Genomic DNA, 19,595 nt, shown 5'->3' with positions numbered 1-19,595 from the left:
TTTAATCAACATGTCTCTGTTTTTAATGCACTTATAAACATTTGGGCCCTTGACCACATGTCTGGTCTTAAGACTTCAAAGGGGCTTGAAAGCCACATTTTGATGAGTTTGGTGTAAAATGAATCAAGCACATAGGGATCTAATTTCCCTTGAAAATTGCACAGCCTGAAAAATGAGCAGAATAAAGGTTAATGGTAAAACGAGTGCTCGATTCCTGTCAACCCTCCAAGTTTGTATTTTAGGACGGGGAACATAATGGTTAATTTAAGTGCCCTTTGGCCTTCCGTGCTGGGCCGGATGGAAGCAGGGTCTGGGAAAGGAGTGGAATCTCCAAGTCTCCATTAGCTTGGAGGGGAAGGGGCTTTGTAATCAGAGGAGTCCACTAATGAAATCTCTCCCAGAACACGTCTTGTTTAGCTAATTTTTTTCCTCCTCACAATAGCAAAGCATGACTGGAAAAGGGATTGAAAATGTCACATCACTCAAGGCAAGCTTGAATTTTGATTTTTTTTCCCTCTGGCTTTGCCTTAAGGATGCTGCCCAAACACATGGTGGGAAAAATCTTTTTTAAACAAAGGAATCCTTTTTGCTTTGTGATAAGGCTTTTGTCTGGGCCTCTGAACCCACAGAGGACCAGCTCATGTGCAAGGAATTCAGGGTGGCCACCTCTCACCCCTTTTCTCTTCCTCAAGAGTTTCTAGCAGGCAGGCAGAAGATGAATTTACAAGCCTGACTTGTGACTCATCCAAGACCTTCGAATTTTGGGCTCGCTTATCTCCCCAAGACGAAGTTCCAAGATCAAAGAACCCTCCAGCCTGTATCACACATTACTCCCTTGGCCTTGACCACCACCTTCCCAAGGCACCAGGATGCCTTTCCCTGTCGGCGTGGACACTTCAGGGCAAAGCTGGTGCTGAATGCTGACAGGTGGTCTCAGAGAAGGAAACCTAGGCAGAGGCATCAAGCCCCGGAAATGCTAGCTTCAGGCCCAGCTACAAGCAGCCAGCTCAAGTAGCAGCAGAATACTCAGTGTGTGAGAAACACTCAGAAAGCAGTGGGCAGGAGGCTGCAGGTTCAAGCCTGGATCCCAGTCCTCGCTCTGCCACCAGCTCCAACCCCTCAGAGAATTACCTTCTCAGCGTGTGCCTCACTGCCCTCATCCATAACAACGTAAAAATGATGGGAAATTTACAGTCTAAGATTAACGTCTAGAAAGCTCCTACAACACAACCAACCTCCAACTGGCTAGGCAAACCGTTCCCCGTACAGACCTGCTGGGAGAGGGGCTTCCTGAGTGTTGGAGAGACTGCTCCCCAACACCGGAGAGCTGCGGGCAGGGGGAGGCTTTGGGGAAGCCATTTAGCATGGTGGATACAAGCATGGGTCATTGGGTTAAAATCCCGGCCCTGCCACCGCCTCCAGAAGATTATCTACACCCACAGAAAACAGTGCCTGGGGACTCCCTCCAACGATTGGGGTAATGGGTGGGACCTACTCCATAGAGTGTTCTGAGGATTAACCGACAATGCGTGGAAAGAGCACATCCCAGTGCCCAGCATGTGGTCAGGGCTCACAAAATCACTACTATGGGTGTAAGGTGCCTGAGATGAGTCTGCATCGAGAGCCTAAATTTAGGAATGGGGCCAAAAGCCGAGCGCTACGCCCAGGGGTCTGGCACTGGGTGGGCACTCGAAACCTGTGGACCGTTGGCTGTCCTTGGACTTGTTGGAAGGCAGCACTTTGGGGGCGCCTCTCTGCACTCTCCCTATCCCTCCCTTCCTTGGGGAGCCTGTCCGCCTTGCAGCGCAGCCCAGGTCGGCTCCGCCAGCTCAGCCTGGTGGTCGACCGCCTGGGTGGGAGGAGGGCCGGCCGGCTAGCTGGCTGTCATCGCCATGGTGACCGCCAGGGGTCGCCCTGGACACGCAAACTGCTGTACGGAGGGCAGCCCCTGGAGGCGACAGGCACAGGGTCTCCAAAGCCTCGAGGAGGGGGACACCCAACTCTATCCTTCTGCGCTCTCGGCACCCGGACTGACTTACCAGCCTGGGGGTTGGAGGCGGTCTGGGTCAGGGAGGCTTTTCGAGTTCTGGGATCAGACCCTGCCCCAGAGTCCTGCCGCCTCAGGGTCCTGCGGTCGCGCAGCCCCACTATTTACTGACTTTCTCCCATCCATCCTTCCCCACCCACCCAGTTGCAACAGAGCTGATGTGAAGTGCCCCCCCCCACTCCCGCCCCATCGCGAGCCTTCTTCTGAGCCCCTACTGTATGCCAGGCAATACCCCCAGAGAGGTACACTGGAGATAGAGATACAGCGTTGAGCAAGGCAGGGTACAGAGCGCAAGCTCCACAGGGGTGAGATATTTTGTCGGTTTTGCTCACTTGCAGCTCCGGGCACAGAGAAGGCTCTCAGTATGGAAAGAATGGTGCTACAGTCAGGTTTAAAAACCTGGATTAAAAAGGTGTTTGCACAATTAATCAGTGACCACTGTGAGTGCTCCAAAGGGACCTAGGTTGTCCCACTTAACCAGCTGACTTTTAATTTTCCCAAGTTTCTCAAACTTCCTCATAGCCCTCGTTTGACAGCTGGGAAGACTGAGGCACTGAGCACAATTTATGTGCTTTCTTGCCTTTCAGACTTGGGGTCCCACTGTAACAGTCTTGCCCCATTCTGCCTGGCTCGTCCTGTTTATAGTTCAGGTCTCAATCAAAGGGGACATCCTCTAGGAAGCCTTCCCTGACCACTCCCCATTCCCTGTTTCCCCTTCTACCCACCCAGCTATCAGTCTGTCCCCCTTCTGGACTGTGAAACCCTGAGGGCAGAAAGTATGTGGACTCTGTCCCTCCTCATCTACCTTTAATACCTGCCTCTGTGCTTGGTATAGGGTCAAAAGCAAATGAATGTTTGTTGAATGAATAAATGAGGGCACTCCCAGCCAAGAATGAAAAGGTGAGTGGCCCCAGGGCATTGTGGGTAACATCCTTCTCACTGGTAGTTAAGCTGGAAGGCCCTGGTCAAGGAGGCAGGGCGGCTGCTGGAGTACTGGTGGGTCCTACTCTGCCCCACCCTGCCTGTGCCCCTCTCATGGTGCTTGTCACACCCCCTTCTAGAGTTTTGTGTTTGTAGTACATGACATGGGTTTTGGAGTTAATCGCAATGTGACCATTTAATGTTGCTGAGCTCAGTTTCCTCATCTGGAAAAGTGAGGTAAGAAGCCTGGTAGTAAGTCACTGTGAGGATTAAGTGAAATCCCTCAGTGAGACCCCAGCTCAAGGCCTGGCACAGAGGTACCACCACACACCAGCCATGTGCCCTGGAGCAGGCACATCATTTCCCTAAGCTTCCATTTCCTCATCTGAAAAGGAGGCTCTGAGATGCCCAGTTTTCAAAGGGGGTGAGTTAAGGTATATGGAGTGCAGCATAGCAGTGGGGGCCAAGCAGGTACTTGTTTAACAGCCACTGACACTCATGGAGGGGTTCCTCCATACCAGGCACGGCCCCAGGTTGTGATACGCTGGCCTAATGTCATTTTCTCAACACTAAAGGTACTTCCCAGGATCATCCTGTTGTGCTGTGAGGCCATGCAGGTATGGAGCAGCAGAGCAGTGTCTAAGGAGTTGGCATCCAGTCACCATGGCAAACCTCACCCCCCAAGCCATGTGACCAGAGCTTTCTGAGGGAGAAGACTGGGCCTCTCTTTGGACTCCCCTGGGTGGCAGGTGCATAGTAGGTGTACCCTCCAGGTATGAGGCCTGGGCCCTGAGTCTCTCTGGAGCAGAACACAGCCTCCTGCCAAGCACCCTGGGTGGGCTGTAGTGGGTCTGCTCCCTTTTCTACCTGGCGTCTCCTACAGTCTGTGAATGACCACAAGTCCTCTGGGTCCCCATCCCCTCCCCTCCATCAGGGCCTTGGCAACCCAGCCCTCATTGGCTGCAAGTATCCTTGGAGACAAGACACCAGCAGTGCAAACACAGGCCCCAGAACTGTGGACAAAATGTTTCCAACGTCCCCCTCCTTCCCTTCCCCTTCCTTGCCATGAGGGATCTGTTCAGTTCCCAGAACCAAGCCTGCTGGCAGGAGCCCATCTGGAAAGAGGCCGCTGCCAGAGCGGCCTGGAAGATCAACTATGGCCACAGGTACCCGAAGGAGGGGCCCCTGCCCAGGAAGCGGCTCCAGAGGGCTCCCTTCAGCTCAGCCCTGGGAGTGAGGTCCTTGCCTGCCACCAGCTCTCCTGACAGCAAGTACCAGACTGCCAGAAACCAACAGGGTCTGAGATCAGCTCTCCAGGAAAGGAGGTGTCCAGGGCCCCCAGCCCAGGGGAGACAGAGGCTGGGAGGCCCAAAGAACAACTCAGGGTCAGCAGGTCAGAGCAAACCAGAGGGCTTAGAAATGAGGCAGGTGCCCTCGAGCACCCTGCAGCTGCTCTTCCAAGGCATCTCCCACGACGGCCAGGGCCGGGCCTTGTACCTCCGGGAGCGGCATTGGCAGAAACCAGAGGAGAAGTTTCAGTACCCTGTCTTGTCATCCTGGGAGTACGGCTGGCACGTGGGTAAGGGCCACCACTGTCTTGCCCTTCCAGGTCTTGGCAGGCAGTCCGGGCCCCCTCCCCAGCCTCGTGCTTCCTTGCCACTCACTTACCAGCACATGCCCCTGGCTCGCTGCTCTCTGAGCAGGCCAGCAGCATCACACTTCCAGGCCTTTGCATATTCTGTGACTCTACCTGGAATAGGCCTCTGGCCCCGCCTCTGCTGCCTAACTTCCACATGTTTCTGCCTCTGGGAAGTCTTTCAAGAGCCCATTGTATCACTCACTATTCCTTGAGTATCCATCTGGTCTGGTGAGCCCTCTGGGTTCCAGGACTTCTTAGTTAATTTCATTGATGTCCTAGTTGCTCCCAGCTTGAAGTGGCCTCATTTTGGATGTGCTGGTACCATGGAATGAATGAACAGATGAATGAACATGGACTAGGGAATGAGGCCTCCATTTGGAATCAGGAAGTGTGAGTTCAAATCCTGGGTACACCACTTCCGTACTGTGTGAGCTCAAGCAAGAAACTTGACTTCTCTGGACCTCAGTTTCCACATCTGATAAATGGGAGTAAGTTAGTATCTGCCTTCCTATGTCACAGAGTTTTGGGGAAATCAGGTAGGAAAGTACCTTGAAGACCAATTATCCTCTCAAGAGCCCCATGGGTAAGACAGAGGGCAATTTGGAGTCACTGAATCCCACCTCTGCCCCAAATGAGTTCATGAAAGAACAGGCCCAGAAGGGCAACTCCATTTGAAATTAGGAGGCCTGGGTCTGAATTCTGGTTTGTTTATTCATTCATTCAACAAATACTTACTGAGCATCTGATGTGTGCCAGGCACTTTTTGTCCCTGGGGCACCACACAGAACAAGATGGATGGTGGACAGCAATGGGTGTGTGACGTAGTGTCCGTGCCACAGAGCGGTGCTTTCTCAGTCTTCACCGCACACAGGAAGCACCTGCAGAGCATATTAAAATGTAGGTTCCCATCCAGCCCATGAGTTCAGGATGGGGTGAGATTCTGCATTTCTAATGAGCTCTCTAATGACACTGCTGCTGCTGCTCCATGGACCATGCTGGCACATAAGGCTATAAAAAGAGAAGTCAGGAGAAGGGGACGCCGACTGTGGGGTTGCTATGGTAGACAGGGTGGTCAAGGAAGGTCTGCTGGGGATGGGGTGTCTGATCAGAGTCTACCCCATCGGGTTCATCTGAGCAGAGCCAGACACCCTGTGCCCACAGAGCGAGTCTCAGTGTAGGCAGCATGGGGGGCTTCCCTGTTCTCCTCCTGCCCAGCCCGTGGGCCATGCCTGATGCCAGTGGAGATGCTGCCAGGCATGGGGCCACCAGATCGAGCAAATTAAAATACAGAATGCCCAGTTACATTTGGTTTTCAGGTAAACAATATTTTAGTGTACATGTGACCCAAATATTGCACTGAAAAATTACCTGGTTTTTTCTCTGAAATTCAAATGTAACTGGGCATCTTGTATTTTGTCCAGTAACGTGAACACAAGCCAGGAAAACTGATTCTGGTTGCCCCCCAGGTACTAGGGTAGTGCCGGGTTCAGGGCAAAGACTCTTTTCCTCCATAGTGGTTCTGCCTATGCTCACAGTTACTCTGGAACATTCTGTAAGCTTCTGGCCTCATGCCCCTAACCCATCCAGTCGGGGGCCAGATGGGGAACAGATGACGGACCTTTTGCTGACCACTTCTCCAACCCCCCACAACACAGTTGCAGACAGAAGTTTTGTTTTCCTGGTGGGAGCCACGAGCTACAGGAGAGAGGGGTTGAAGGCATTGTCTGGGCCCCAGCTGGGTCAGCCCCAGATGTCCCTTTACACAGAGAAAGCACCAGTCTAGTGCCTGGCATGTAGTAAGTGTTCAACAAAAGGTGACTGGTATCATTATTATTACGTTTCCAACAGACAGGATTTGCAGGCCATGGGGACTTGAGGGGGGAGGTAGTTCACCCTTGGGCAGGACCCTGGAGGTGCTCACCATGTGGCACTGGGATGGGTGGGGTGTTGCTAGACAGGGGGAGCAATGTGATGAGGCCTAAATGACCTTGGGGTAGGGATGGGTTAAACTAGTTAACAATTGGAATGGCCTATGTGCCACCTGTCAGGCACATCCTGGCCCTTGAACCAAAGCAGGGTTTCAAGGTTTCCATGCTACGCCAGGTGTGCCTCTTAGTTATTGAATCCTAGGGAGTAATGGGGGTATGATGGTGGAGGTCAAAGGACAAAAGGGACAGTGGCCATTCGTAACTGTACAGAGTATTTCACTATTTTAACATGGGAGTAGTCGTAGCAGCCTGTGCCTGACAATCCTCAGGACTTTGGCCTGGGCGAGGCCTGGCAGGAGGCACGGTGGCCCAGTTCACCTAAGGCTTTGCTGTGTTCCAGGGGACACCATGAAGGACACCAGACCTTCAGTGTATGCCAGGTCCCAGCCCATTACACAGACCTTTTACATCAAAAGTAGCGTCTTCCATTTCCCACGGCAAACAGACCAGCTAATGTGAACTCGCACGGGATTCAGAAGTCACCCCTTCCTTTTCGCTTGGTCCTGCTGGACCCTGCAGAGGCGAAATGCTGCCGGCACCACCTCCCTGTTGTGTGCAGCCCTGCCTCCGCTGAGCATGGATGGACATCAATGCTACTGCCGGGATTCAGAGTGGCCCACCTGCCACCTCATCTGCCCTCAGTGACCTTGCTCCTCACAGTTTCTGCCTGCCACACTCCCCCCACCCTCACCCCCAGCATCCCCCTTGTGCCTTTCTCCTGAGGGAAAGCAGTGTCTCCAAGTGCTCCAGCTGCAGACCTGGGGCAAGGAGGAATTGCTAAGTCTTTAAGGGATTAAGAGGATAGGGAATTCATCCCTGTCCTCCCTCTCTCTATGTTCTGGTGAAGGGACCCATGGCAGAATTGCTCAGTCCCAGTGTATCCCATGGTTTCCATGTTTACTTACTGCTTCTCTCATCCCCAACCCTGCATGGCTCAGGGTTGCCTCACTGCTGTAACAAACAGCCCCTACATCCTAGCTGCTTAAACCAATAAAAATGTATTTCTTAAAGCGCAGTGCAATCTGATGTTCTGTGGGCCACCTGCCACATACTGATCTGGGGATTCAGGCTTCTCCCACCTGATGGCTCTGCCCTGAGTCCTCTACATCCAACAGAGGGATAGGGGAAGAGAAACAAGGAGCTTGGATGGGTCATGCCCACCCTTATTCACTTTGGCGTGGAGCTGACAAAGGTCACTTCCTAGCATGGTCCGTTGGTCATGTGACTTCTAGGTGTGTGAAGGCTGGGAGTGCTGTGTAACCAGGTGCCCAGGAAGAGGAGGAGAAAGGGTTCCTGACACTGGCCCGTTTCTGCCACTGTGCCTGACCTGTTCTGTGGCTGATCTGGGGTGCATTTGAGCTCAGCCACCACCCTAAACTCAGAAGTCTTCTCCTATATTAGTTTGCTAGGGCTGCCAGAACAAAGTACCACAAACCACCCTGGCCTGGTAGCTCAGTTGGTTGGAGTGTTGACCCGGTGTGCCAGGACAGAAATCAGCCAGTAAGTGCATAGGTAAGTAGGAAAATGGGTGGATGTTTCTCTTCCTTCCTATCTCTCTGAAATCAATAAATAAACGGAAGGAAGGAAGGAAGGAAGGGAGAGAGGGAGGGAGGGAGGGAGGGAGGACAGACCACGAACTGGATGACTTAAAACCACAGAAATTTATTGCCTCACAATTCTGGAAGTCTAAAAGCCACGCTCCCTCTGAAACCTGCAGGGTGTCCTTTCTTGCCTCCTCTTGGCTTCTGTGGAGTGCTGGCAGCCCTTGGCCGTCCTTGGCTTGCAACTGCCTAACTCGCCCCTGCCTCTGTCATCACATGGTATTCCCCCTGTGTGCCTGTTGTCGCATGTCCATCTTCTTATAAGGACACCAGTCATATTGGAGCAGGAGCTGGTTTTACTCCGGTAAGACCCCACCTTAACTAATTATGTCTGTTAGGATCCTGTTTCCAAATAAGGTCACATTCTGGCTGTTAGGACTTCACCCTATTTTTTTTGAGGGAGACACAATTCATCTTATATCTGTGACTGATAGCTAAACTTTGGTTACTGGGACTACCTTGACAGGTCTTCCTTCTGTCCTTGGGATGGGGTCTCTTCCGGAACCCCAGCCGTGTCTAGTGTTGGTGCGCAGGACACCTCATTGCTTCCATGGCCTTGGGCACATAGGGAGCCCAGAGAGTCATCCTGCACACAGCTTTTTGTGAAGCCAAAATGCTCATGGGCATATCTGGCTTAATCATTGGACACCCCTCCACCCAATCATTTGGGTGACAATTTTCTCAATTCTCCCAAAGATGGTACTATGTAGCTAGCATCAGTCTGGAGGCATGGAAAAAACTTGACTTATGACAAGCAGTGGATGTCCCAGGATGTTAGGCCTTAATTCTTCTGGGGAATTTATTTAGTTATGTAGTTAATGAGCACCTATAAGATAATTGCTATATGCAGGCCTTTTTCTAAGCCTACACTGTCCAATTCAGTAGTCATGAGACTCATGTATCCACTGAGTGTTTGAAATATGTCTCATACAAATTGAGATATGCTATAAGAATAAAACACACACTGGATTTTGGAGATTTTATGGGATAAAAATTTAAAATATCTCATTAATAATTATTATATTGAATTGCATATTAAAATGACCAAATTGGTGTATATTGCATTAACTCAAGGATTGACAAACTTTCTCTGTAAAGGAGTAGATAGTAAAATTTTTCAGCTTTGTGGGCCATCTGGTCTCAACTACAAAACTATTCAACTTTGCTGCTATAATGCAACAGCAGCCATGGACAGAACATAGACAAATGGGCATGGCTGTGTTCTAATAAAACTTTATTTTAAAAAAATAGGTGGTAGGCTAGGTTTGACCTACAGGCTATAGTTTGCTGATCTCTAGGTTAAATAAAACATATTATCAAGATTAATTTTACTTGTTTCTTTTTTTTAATGTGACTACTAAAAAATTTCAAATTACAGATTGGTGCACATGATATCCCTATTGGATCTAAGCACTTTGCAAATATTAACTCTAAAAGATAACTTTGTTACCCTGAGAGAGTTGTTTGTGCGCTTTTGTGTGTAGGAGTGATATGTGAAGTCGGATGACAACCTAACCAGAGCATGTAACTTTGGCTCCTTCTCCTGGCTTCCCCACTGCTGGGTAAGGAGCCTACGGGCAGGCTGGTTCACAGCTGCTTCCTGTGGGTTATGTGAATCTGTGCCCTCTCTAGGTTCATTCTTTGACTAAAGGAAGTTCCCCAAAATACCACCAGATGGTAGTGTTGGACTGCAGGGCATGGTGGTTGGACAGCTGGAAACCTGCATTCTCCATTGGGTCCTGTCATCCATTTGCTGTGTAGCCTTGGATTTCAGTTTCTCCAGCTGTAAAGTGGAGTTATATTAGACTAGTGAAAACATGAACATTAGTGGCAGACTGACCCGATTTTAATCGACTCCACTAGGGCCAGGTAATGATTTTTGTGGGCCTTAGGCATTTGCGCCTTCATGAGTCCCTTCTTACATTAAAAAAATAAAATAAAATAATACTTTACAACTACATTGATATAAAGAAAAATATATTAATACTGTACATTTAAGTCTTTTTTCAATGTAAAATTTCACTTTTTTCCCTTCTGATTCTGAAGAAAACAAAACACTGTGGCCTTGAGGCCCTGTGCCTGCTATGCCTCATAGAGAAGTTACCCTGGGGTTGACTTCTGGTCAAGATGGTAGTGTAGGCAGACATAGCTCTACTTCTTGCACAACCACATCAAAATTACAACTAAAATATAGAACAACCATTACTCAGAACTGCCAGAAATCAAGTTGAATGGGAGTCTGACAACTATGGAATTAAAAAAAACACATCCATCCAGACTGGTAGGAGGGATGGAGACGCAGAACAGGCTGGTCCCACATCCATGAGAGGTGGATAAAAATTGAGGAGGGATATCTTTGGAGCAAGAAGTCCTGGCCCCACACCCAAGTTTCCAGTGCAAAGAAAATAAGTCCCCGTAACTTCTGGCTGCAAAAACCAATGGGGCTTGAATTGGTAGAAGAAACTTCTGGAGTCCCAAGCAGTTCCTCTTAAAGAACTCACACATGGACTTACTCAGACTCATTCCCTCTGAGCTCCAGCACTGGGTAGTAGCTTGAAAGGCACCAGTGGTATACAGGGGGGAACTTAAAGTATCTGGCATCAAGGCAAGAGCTGGGGGACAGCTTTCCCTCAGACAGAAAGGTAGGCAGAAGCCACTGTCCCTTTTCTGAATCCTCCCCCAACAGAGCCACAGAGCTGGCAGGCAGGTGCCATATCCAAGACTCCGTCAACCTGGCTAATGATTTGCCCTGCCCTGGATATCCCCAGAGACTCTGTCCTGCCCAAGTTACACCACCCAAGTTACAGGCCCACCCAAGCTGTTAACAGTGACTTTTTCATATTAATTCCTGGTCTTGGTTCATGCTTTATAACTTCCTAAATTCTATCAAACAAGCAACAGCCAGCCTCAGTGAGCTGCTGGCCCTCGTACCTCTTGTTAAGTGGTCCCAGGCTGGGCACAAGGAGCATCCAGCCTAGATTCACAGCTTGGCTTCGCCTGAGAATCTCCAAGCTCAGCCACAAGTAGCTGCCATCTCAGATTATTTATAGTTCCAGGGTGGCCGTGGGCAGAACACAGGTGGGGGCTGACCTTGGCCTGCACAACCCAGGAAATCCCAGGGCCTGTGTACCCCTTGGACAGCTATAGGCCATGTGGGAGCACCACCACCCTGCCCCTGAACAGCTGATCCTCCACAGAGGGTGAAGGTTGGTGGTCAGCGGTCAGAACTAGTCCTTGCAACTGACTTCCTGGGTTAATTCCTCCCATTGACCTGCCAACAGTAATCAAGGCTCAACTATAAGAGGAGGATGTACTCAGCCCACATGCAGGGTGATACTTGACTACCCAGCTTGAGTGATAGGGGAGGCTGTGCCACTAGACCCTATAGGACATCTACTACATTAGGCCATGCTACCAAGACAGGAAATCATAGCAGCTCTACCTAATACATAGAAACAAACACAGGGCGGCTGCCAAAATGAGAAGATAAATAAATATGGCCCAAATGAAAGAACAGATAAAAACTCCAGAAAAAGAACTAAACAAAGTGGAGATAAGCAATCCGTCGACAGAGTTCAAAATATGGGTTATAAGGATGCTCAATGAACTTAGTGAGAACCTCAACAGCATAAAAAAGAACCAGTCGGAAATGAAGGATACACTAATTGAAATAAAGAACAATTTACAGGGAAACAACAGTAGAGTGGATGAAGCCAAGGATCAAATCAATGATTTGGGACATAAGGAAAACACAACCTATAAGAACAACAAGAATAAAAAAGAATCCCTCTTACCCCCCCAAATGAGGATAGTGTAAGTAACCTCTGGGACAACTTCAAGTGTTCCAACATTTGTATCATAGAGTGCCAGATGGAGAGGGGAAAGAGCAAGAAATTGGAAATATATTTCAAAAAATAATAAAAGAAAACTTTCCTAATTTGGTGAAGGAACTTGACATGTAAGTCCAGGAAGCACAGAGAGTCCCAAACAAGATGGATGCAAAGAGGCCCACTCTAAGACACATCATAATTAAAATGCTAAAGGTTAAAGATAAAGAGAGAATCTTAAAAGCAGCAAGAGAAAAGCAGTTAGTTACCTACAGGGGAATTCTGATAAGATTGTCAGCTTATTTCTCAAAAGAAACTTTTCAGGCTAGAAGGAATTGGCAAGAAATATTCAAAGTAATGAAAAGCAGGGACCTACAGCCAAGATTGCTCTACCCAGCAAAGCTGTCATTTAGAATTGAAGGGTGGATAAAGAGCTTCCCAGACAAGAAAAAACTAAAGGAATTCATCATCAACAAACCATTATTATATGAAATGTTAAAGGGACTTATTTAAGAAAAATAAGAAGATCAAAACTATGAATAATAAAATAACAATACATACATATTTATCAAAAATTGAATCTAAAAAACAAACTAAGCAAACAAGAAGAACAGAGACAGAATCATGGATACAGATGGGAAGGGGGTATAGAGGAATGGGTGAAGCTGTGAGGGGATTAAGAAGTGCAAATAGGTAGTTACAGACTAGCCATGGGTTGTAAAGTACAGAATAGGAAATGGAGTAGCCAAAGAACCTACACATGACCCATGGCCATGAACAATGGTGTGGGGACTGCCTGAGGGAGTGGGGGTTCTGGGTGGAAGGGGGAAAAGAGAGTAGAATTGGGACAACTGTAATAGCCTAATCAATAAAATATAACTTAAATATATATATATATATATATATATATATATATATATATATATATATATATAAAAGAAGAAGAAGTTGCCCTAGGCTCCACTTACCAGCTGTGTGACCATGGGCAATTTTTAAAAAATCCTCACCTGAAGATATATTTATTGATTTTAGATAGAGAGAAAGGGAGAGAGAGGTAGAGACACATCATTGTGAGAGAGAAATATCAATCAGATGCCTCCTGGTGGTGCCCTGACTGGGGATGGAACCTACAACCTAGGTATGTGCCCTGACCAGGAATGGAACCCAAAACCTTTCTGCATATGGGACAATGCTCCAACCAACTGAGTCCTAGGCCAGGGCACCATGGGCAAATTGTTTAACTTCTCTGGGCCTCAGTTTCTTCATTCATAAAATGGAAATGTAGCAGTCCCCGCCTTTTTAGTGCTGTGGCTGTAGTTTAGTAAGGATGTGTATGCCATGCCTTCTTAGAGCACAGCCTGGCACAGAGCAAGTTTTGGCAAATGGCAGTTATTATTTTTATTTTTAAAGATATTTTCAGCTCTAACCTCCATCAAATTATTAAAATATCTCAAACAAGCAGGAATTTAAAAATAAGTTAGTTGGAACAATTAAATAAAACTTTCAGGGTACTTGACGAGGGAAGTAAAACAATTTCCTAAAGAAGAGATGGTTAGCAGGGGCTTTTGCAAATGACTAACACATATTTTCTCCTGTCATTAAGGAACTCATAGAGGTCTGAACATGGGTTTGCTCCAACCAGCTGGGCAGACCCTTGGGAAAGGTGTGTGTGTGTGTAGCATTTGTGCTAGAGGAGGGGAGATTTATATGGAATTATGAAGGGCATGAAAGTCAGCCCTATGGAGAGAGAGACATTGTACTTGCAGGGAAGAGGGGCAAAGAGGGCAGAGTACTTTAGGAAGAATGAACAGTGTGTGCAAAGGCCTGAGGCTAGAGGGTAAAGAGCAAGTTCAGGGAACTGCAGTGAAGTTCACCTTTAGGTGGATTTTAAGGTTTTGGTTCTTTGCCCTGTTGCCATCCCATTTTATACCCTTCAAGTATTCTTTGAGAAACTTTAATACAACAAAGGGCACTGTTCATTTTTTAATCCCTAATTCATGCCAGCAAAACTCACTCCCTAACTTTATTTTTTAATCCTCACCCAAGGACATGCTTATTGATTTTAGAGAGAGGGGAAGGGAAAGAGAGAGAGACATTGATGTGAAAAAGAAATATTGATCAGTTGTCTCTTGAACCCTTCTTATATGCACCCTGTGCCTCAACTTGGGACCAAGCTCCCATGCTATGCATGTGCCCTGATTGGGAATAGAACCCATGACCTTTAGGTTTATGGGACAATGCTCCTACCATTTGAGCCACACCTGCCAAGGCAATCCCTAACTTTTAAAATTAGGCATTTTCATCTGGATTTCTAAGAGAGAAAAAAAAGTACTACCCAATATCTGCTACTTTTTGCTCAATTATTTTCTTTGCCTTTTAAAAAAAAATATAACTCTGTAAAGGCTATTGACTTTTTAATGTTTTATTTTATTTTATTTTTTTTTACTGAAAAAATCATTCATAAATTAACATACAAAAATGTAAAAACAGACCAGGACTTCCAGCCAAGATGGAGGCTTAGACTGACACGCTCGGTCTCCCTCTACAACTAAAAAGGAATACAACTACTGCAAAACAAAAGATAACTAGAAATTCCAGAAAATAAAACTACATGGAAGCCCAATGTATGAAGTTATAAACCAGCGGTGCTCATCCGGACGGGTAGGAGGGGTGAGAAAATGCAGTGCTGTCCGCGGTAGCAGTGGGGATAATGGTGGGACTACGAGAAATGTCAGGGGAACAATCCCGGCTGCAGTCGAGTTGGGAGCTCGCGACCCCAACGCTGGGGAAGGCAGCCCCCCCCCCCCATTGCCTCCGACGGTGAGGCCCCGAGGGCGGGGGTACTGATCCCGGTCTCTTAGTGGAGAGTAACGGCAGGAATCCATCTTGGACACCCGCCCCCAAACAAAGCGCCACAGCGCAGTGAAAAAGGTTGCCCATCGCCGCTGTCGCTGGGTAGTGATGAGTGCATGGGGCTCTGCCCCCTACAGCCTGCCCAGGAAGCAAAGCCAAACACAAGTCTGTCAGAATGAAGCAGACAACAATTGAAATCCCGGTGACACAGCTCACCAGGCAGCAGATGTGAAACCTGACAGACGAACAAATAAAAAACCTTCCTGAGGCTCAGTTCAGAGCTATAGTTATAAGGTGGCTTACAGAATTAACAAAAGATTTAGAACAAGACAGGGAAGGAATGAAAGCCACTCATACTGAAACAAATGAAAACACATACGAGGCAAGTGGTGAGGAAATAAAATCCAGAGATCAAATCAACAAATCAGAACATAGGGAAGGAACAAACAGTCAGCCAGTGCACAAAGAGGAAACAAAAAGTAAGGAAAGTGAGGAGAGGGTCAGAAACCTCTGGGACAGCTGTAAGTGAACGAACATTCAAATAATTGGATTGCCAGAGAGTGAAGAAGAAAAACTAGAAATTGAAAAATTATGTAAAAAAATAATGAAGCAGAACTTCCCAAGCTTGGGGAAGGAAATAGACTTACAGGTCCAGGAAGCACAGAGAATCATGTACAAAGGGGTTCCAATTAGACTATCAGCTGATTTCTCAAAGGAGACCCTACAGGCAAGAAGGGACTGGCAAGACATATTCAAAGTAATGAAAATCAAGAACCTACAGCCACAAATACTCTATCCAGCAAAACTGTCATTCAGAATAGAAGGACAGAGAAAGTGCTTCCAGGACAAAGTAAAACTGAAGGAGTTCATTAGATCCAAACCACTGTTACATGAGATGTTAAAGGAACTGGCTTAGAAGAAAGAGGATCAAAACTATGAACATTAAAATGAAAACTGTATCACAACAACCAACAGCAGAAGCTAGGGAACCGGAACAAAAGCAAACTAAGTAGGTAACGAGAGTGGAAAAAGAGCTATAAGTATGGGAAACATATTGGGGGGAGGTCAGCAGGGAGGGGAAAGGGAAAAGGGAGGGGGATGGTACAGGAATTAAGAAGCATAGTAGGAGGGAATGGAGTAGACAGAAAGAGGTTGAGAAGAACTATATGCACAACCAATGGGCATGGACTAAAAGGGGGGGACAATGGGAGGGAGGGGGACCACTGGGTGGAGGGGAGCAGGGGGAAAAGAAATTGGGACAACTGTAACAGCATAATCAAGAAAACATTAAAAAAATAATTACTAGAAAAAAATGTACAAACACATGAGTAAACAATGTAATGTCAAAGGACTATATTTGTGAAGTGTTTTTTAAAACATTTTTATATTTCAGTGAAAAAATGTACCCCTAGCTCCTCTTAAGACATAGAGCAGCTCAAAAAACCATAGTGTTGGAAATAAGCTAGCTACATTCAACGTCATTATCAGTGGTAAGTACATGTGGCTGTATGCAGCTATTAACGTCTGTGTTAGAGGAGCTCTAACAAGAGTTCTTGTAATGTCAAAGTGAATATTCTTTTCAAACAACCCTCTCCCACCCCTTGAAAAACAATGTGAAAAGGGAAACCTTTCCCTGTATGCAGTAATCAAAGACAAGAATGCGTTAAGGGGTCACCCATCAGTAGCTTTAAATAATTTCAGCTGGCAAAATATGCATAAGATCACATTTAGTTCTTATTGTTCTCTTTTTTTTAACATGAGAACTTCACACCATTGACTGTATATTTTTAGCATTTAGTCTCCCACACAATACTCAATGTGGTGGATAAACAGCTAACAGTGCACAGGAAGAGATTTCACACTAATAAAACGAACTTGCACATGATTTCCAGGTAATTTAAGTGACCCGACCTCAAGAGACCTTTCCTTTTTGTCCTCAATCCACATTTTCTTTTTTAAACCAGGTGTTGGCCTTTTGCCAACATTTGGTTCTTGGTAAAGGCTATGGTCTTTACTCTAATGTGGCACACTAGTGTCCCCTGAGTTTAATTAATTCCACAAAAAAGATTTTGAACAGTGCCTAAGAAGACACAGCTCTGCCCTTATAGGGGCTATAGGTTGGGGACGGAAACAGACATTGGAAAAATAACCACATGTGTAATGAGGGTCAAGAAGGAGCCATACAGGGCACCGTGGGAAGATGTAACCGAGGGTCCCAAAACAGCTGGGAGGAAACTGGTCAGAGAAGGCCTCCTTGACTGAGCCATGTTTAAGCTGAGTTTTGAGGAGTGAGAAGAGGTTTGCTAAGTGAACGGGGGAGAAGAGCGATCCAGGAGAGGGAAGCAGAACAGGAAAAGGATCAGAGTCTGGGGAGAGCATGAAGAATGGAGGAACTAACCAGTGTGGCTACAATGTACAGATGGCTGAAAATGGAGTTGGAAAGGTAAGTGAAAGCCAAGAAATGCTGGGCTTTGTAGGTTGTAGTAAGGACTTGGGTCTTTATCCAGAGAGAAACGGGGAGCGGTTGAGGGTTTTAGGCAGGGGGAAAGATGGGATGAAATTTGCACTTTAGGAAGCACTTCGTGTTGTTGGGAAAACAGATTATAGGGTGAACAGTGGAGGTGGTGAGCCTAGTGAGGAAGCTACCGCTATCACCACGCTAGGGCAGCCCCTTTGCCCTGGGCCTGCCTGGCAAGCCTGGCGTCTGCCTACAGCCCTGTCTCACCTACATGGAGACTTCGGAGACCAAGCAATCATTCAGCTAGTGTTCCATTCAGGGCACTCACCGTTTCCCAGCCCATCTTCTCTGAAGGATCAAGAGTGTGTGTGTGCGTGTACACACCCTTGTTCCCTGGAAATTCCCTTAATTTTAGTAGTTTCTCTGAATCCCAAGCTTGGAACTACTGAGGCCAGGGTCTTGTGGCCTGAGGTTGCCCACTTCTCCTTCAGGATGTGACCTGTGCATAAGAGACATGGGAATGCTGGCTTGTAACCTCTGCCTTCAGGACCACTTGGGTGGAAGCTCTGATGGGGACAGGAGGCAGCCAATGCAGCGGGGAGCCCTTCTCAGTGGCTCTGCCTCCCCACACACTCGCCTGGCTGGGCAGAGGGATGTGACCTCCAGTTTGTCTCTCTTTCCTTTTCAGGTTTGGAACTGCCCTTTATACTGCCTTCTCCAACCCCAGGGGGAGACAGGAGCCAGGGCTGCTGACTTGGAGCCGCTCCCTTCACCCCCAACGCCACAGGGACAGGATGAAGGGGTGGGGCAAGGTATTTCTGTGTTTGAGACAGGAAAGGGCTGTTGATGAGGAAGAGAAAATAACAAGGACTGGAAGTAGGGGCGTCTCCATTTCTCAAGGCTCACTTGTCAAAATACTTTCTGCGGTGAATGATAAAGAAGTAGAAGGCAAAAAGTCATTCTAAATAATTAAATGAGAGCCCTATGTATCCAAACACCTAAAGTGGCCTACCCTTTAATGGAGCAAGTCCTGTTAATAAAAATACAGCCTCCATTTGTGGAGGGCTTACTAGGTGTCAGGCATATGGCATTTTACACATATTATCTTACTTAAACTTCACCTATGAGGTTGGTTCTCTTATTATCCCCATTTGACATCTAAAGAAACAGAAGGTAAGTGACCTGCTCCATGTCGCACAGCTAGCAGGTGGTGCAGAGTATGGCTCCAAAGCGAGCCTGTCCCCTACACGTTATACCTCTTCTCATTAAGTAGGGCTAGGAGAGCGAGTTCAAAATCTGGTCCTCAATAAACAATTAATGAAAGAAAAATCTGGCCCCAAACACCTGGGAGCTTGTTAATATGCAGGTTCCTGGGCTCTGTTCCAGACCTCCTGAGACAGACCGTGGGTGCGGGGCGGGGTGGGGGTCTGGGGCCTGAGGATCAGCATGGTAGCAGGTCCCCTTGGATTCTGGTGCACACAAGTTTCAAACCCTCTGAACAAAGCCAAAGCTGAAACAGTGCGTATGACAGGGTCACTCCCCAAAGGGCCATGGGAGCTCCATCCAGGCCGGGAGACGCCAGGCACTGGGAGGATGTCTGCAGCTTCTTTAGCTGTAGCTAGTGAGAAGAAGCTCCACTCTATTCCTTCTTGTTAAGCAGAGTTTTCCAAGACTGAGAGCCGGCAAGTGCCCACAGCTCCAGTAACCTGCTCTGTGCGGGGACAGAGGGATGGCTCATCACCAAGGAGGCTGCAGGGTGGCAGGACTGAGTCACAGCCATGAACAGGTCCATGTAGTGCCTGCAGCTCAGCACAGGACTCTTGTCCCAGCCATGCTGCTGAGCTTTGGGGCACCAGGATGGTCTCTCCTCCAAAAGAGTTCATATGTGAACTGCTGCGTGACTGTCTTGGACCTTGGAATCCGAATGTTTTCTAGGTCAGCCCTTCTCTGAAGAGGGGGTGACAGAAGCTTACAGCCTCACCACCTGCCCTGCCAGTGCCAACAAGACCTCTGAGGTTAATGGGATGTGCGGGGGAAATGGTTTTTCCTGCTTAAGCAGGAACTTTTGATGTTATTCCCTCAGATCTTACTAAATTAAAAAAATAAAGCTTATGGTTAATATTTTTATATAAAAAACCATGTTGTCCCTAACATATTAAGGGAAATAAAAAAGAGTGAGAACACGCCCATAGTATGCTATTTTCTGTATTTTTCAAGGTTACATATGATGCTTATTTATGTACAGAATCTGGAAGAACGCA

Source organism: Furipterus horrens, unplaced genomic scaffold, assembly GCF_987537825.1.
Source record: "Furipterus horrens unplaced genomic scaffold, mFurHor1.1.pri manual_scaffold_7, whole genome shotgun sequence".
In the NCBI taxonomy this organism is placed as follows: Eukaryota; Metazoa; Chordata; class Mammalia; order Chiroptera; family Furipteridae; genus Furipterus; species Furipterus horrens.
Note: the sequence above shows the minus strand (reverse complement) of the source record.